A 3,390-nucleotide genomic window follows, 5' to 3' on the forward strand; every position below is an offset into this window, starting at 1 on the left:
AGCTTTTAAAATACGGTGATGAAACACTGGCAAGAGCGCTGCACTGGGTAATCACCAAAATTTGGGAGGAGGAGATTCTTCCGGATGGAGGGTGTCGTTTGCCCAATCTACAAAAGGATGACAAGTTGGATTGTTGCAACTACCGCGCGATCACACTACTTAGCGCCGCCTACAAGGTCCTCTCCCAAATGATTTGCCGCCGATTGTCACCATTTGCAAGGGAGTTCGTGGGGCACTACCAAGCGGGATTCATGGGTTCCCGTGCTGCCACGGACCAAATATTCGCGATTCGGCAGGTTGTGCAGAAGTGCCGCGAATACAACGTGTCCACACATCATTTGTTCATCGATTTCAAATCCGCTATGGCAGATAACGCACGAGTACGGTTTTCCGGATAAGCTAACACGATTAGTCAAAGCGACGATGGATCCGGAGAGAGTCTCAAGTCCCTTTGAATCTCGAAGAGGGTTATGGCAAGGTGAAGGTCTATCGTGCCTGCTATTCAACGTTGCGTTAGAAGGTGTAATAAGGAGAGCGGGGATAGACACGACTGGCACGATCTTCAGGAAGTTCGCCCAGCTTCTTGACTTCGCCGACGACATTGACATAATGGCACGGAACTTTGAGGCGATGCCGGAATCGTGTCGGAGACTGAAGGCTGAAACCAGCAGGATTGAACTTCCTATCAACGTTTCGAAGACAAAATACATGAGAGGAAGAGGTTCTAGAGATGACAATGTGAACCTCCCATCCCGAGTTCTGATTGACGGTGACGAAATCGAGATGGTCGACGAATTCGTGTATTTGGGCTCACTGGTAACCGCCGACAATGATACCAGCAGAGAAATTCAGAGACGGATCTTGGCGGGAAATCGTGCCTACTTTGGTCTCCGGAGGATGCTCCGGTCGAACAAAATTCGCCGCCGCACGAAGTTGATTATCTACAAGACGCTGATTAGACCGGTGGTCCTCTCCGGCCACGAGACCTGGACTATGCTCGTGGAAGACCAACGCGACCCTGGAGTTTTCGAACGAAAGGTGTTGCGTACATTTATGGTGGCGTGCACGAAGACGAAGCGTGGCGCAGGCGAATGAACCATGAGTTGCATCAGCTGCTGGAAGAACCATCCATCGCGCATACCGCAAAAATAGGACGTTTGCGGTGGGCTGGACACGTCGTAAGAATGTCGGACGACGACCCGGTCAAGATGCTTATTGAGGGCGACCCTACAGGAACAAGAAGACGGGGCGCACAGGTGGATCGACCAGATAGAGGACGATCTGCGGACGCTTTGAAGACTGCGAGGCTGGCGACAAGCAGCAATGGCAACCTCATGCTTCTTACTGTTCACGTAAGGTTGAAAACGCAAAACATGTCAACATATTACCTAAACTATCCTCTACAGAGCAGATAACAACTTTTGTCGTTTTTATTGAAAAACACCGGGGCAGAAGATTGCACTGCTTTTGCACTTTCTAGCAGAAGTGGGAATGAAACGCACCTAGTGGCCTGCTCTTCTGCTAGAAAATGCAACACCAGTGCAATCCACTGCCCCAGGGTTTTTCAATGAAAAACCCCATTTGATTGGAAAAGCATCAATTTGAAATGAAGACGTACGGTTTAGCCATGAAAATCCCGCCAGCTTGAAAATGAATGATTAAGGGAGGCTTTGAATATGAATCATGGTTGGGGTGAATTCAACTGAAAATTGGCATTTGAAAATTTAAATTTGCATCACTACACTAGTCAGAGAGTTTATTGATTTTAGTGTCACTATCATTAACGATGTGAAACAAAAGAACAGATGGGGTTTTTGGAGTTCCGGAAAGTTCTGGGAACTCCTTGTCTGATCTTGATCCTCCAAGATCAAGAGCTACTTGCTTCGGTTTTCTCACATCACTTCCAAGAGGTGTCCCTGTCGAGGGACACCTTATGGCCTTTACAAGGAAATTCAGACGACGAACTGAGTGGAATGCTATAAGAGAATCAGACCTCCGAGCCTCGGTTAAAGAGTCGATTTTAAGAGTGATTGCATAGCCTTTCTATAGGAGAAAGGCAAAATAGCTGTAATTATATCAATTTAAGCAACCGGTGACGAAATTGTGAAATTGTAACGAAGTCGAAGCGCTCGGCAAAATCGTTAAAGCGACGAACTATCGCTAAAATCGCATTATTGGCAGTATATTTGGTGTTATGCATTTCGATGCATAGTAATGTTCGAGTGAGAAAAACTTCGATTGGGGCCTAGAGGTTGATTTATCTAAGAAGATCGGGTACATTGTACTTAGCCAACATAAGGTTAAATATGAAAATGGCCTGCGACGCGTGTCTACGTTCTTACAAACCATAAAGTTCTACAACGTTCCTCATATGGTGGCAGGATCAACGGATAATTCCAAGGCAATTGACATAGAGCATATTGCATGAATTTGCGCTGGACAGCTTCAATTCTTTCACTCTACGTTGCATGATAGGAGCACCAGAGAGCAATATGAAGCCTTAAAACGCAAAGGATCCCCGAATTCGCTAGAAATTTTGAGCATAAACCACAGCAATCAATTTGATTTGTCGATAGTCGCTGTTAAGTGATTGGTATAGGTTAATTTTTCATCGAGAAAAACGCATAGATTTTTCACGTAGTCAACGCATTGCAGCTGAGTTCCAACAATATTGTAGCTGAAATTAAACATATGAAAACTGGTGACAAAACAATTCGAAACATTCACGTTCAACCAGTTTCTTTGACACTAGTTGTGAAATGTATCAATTAGATATTGTAGGTCACTGCAATCAACTTTATTCCTTATGATAAGAAATACTTTCATGTCATCGGCGAAAAACTGTATCTTTCCAAGCATTAGAACGAAGATGGCATCATCCATGAACAATGAAAATAGTAGAGAACCTAGTGCACTACCTTGAGTAACTCCGGAATTATTAGAAAAGGATTCAGACACGTTGTCACCAATTCAAGCAACGACCTCGCACTGTACAAGATAGGATCAAAGCAGGTGGCAGAATCTCTCGGTACATCCTAGCTTTGCTAGCAACATCTCGTAGTTAACTGTGTTGAAGGTGGCCTTATTTTCTGTGTGGACCGTATCCGAATAATAGTATAGCTCAACGTCGAACCATTGAGAGTTTTTTTTGCAGATCGATAAAACTAGAATCAGTTGTTATACAAATGAATAACGTCTATTAAATACCAAAAGCAATAACTCTCCGAGCTTTCGATCGAAACAGTTCGTTTTCTGGTGCAGTGCATAAAGTGAATAAGAATATATAGTGTCAGTGAAGGTCAACCATTGTTTGAGGCAGTCTTTGTTCGCCGGTGTCCAGGCTGGTGAAGTGAATACCAGAATAGCCGGACACGCCGCTATATAAGCTAA

Source organism: Topomyia yanbarensis, chromosome 3 (assembly GCF_030247195.1).
Source record: "Topomyia yanbarensis strain Yona2022 chromosome 3, ASM3024719v1, whole genome shotgun sequence".
Classification (NCBI taxonomy): Eukaryota; Metazoa; Arthropoda; class Insecta; order Diptera; family Culicidae; genus Topomyia; species Topomyia yanbarensis.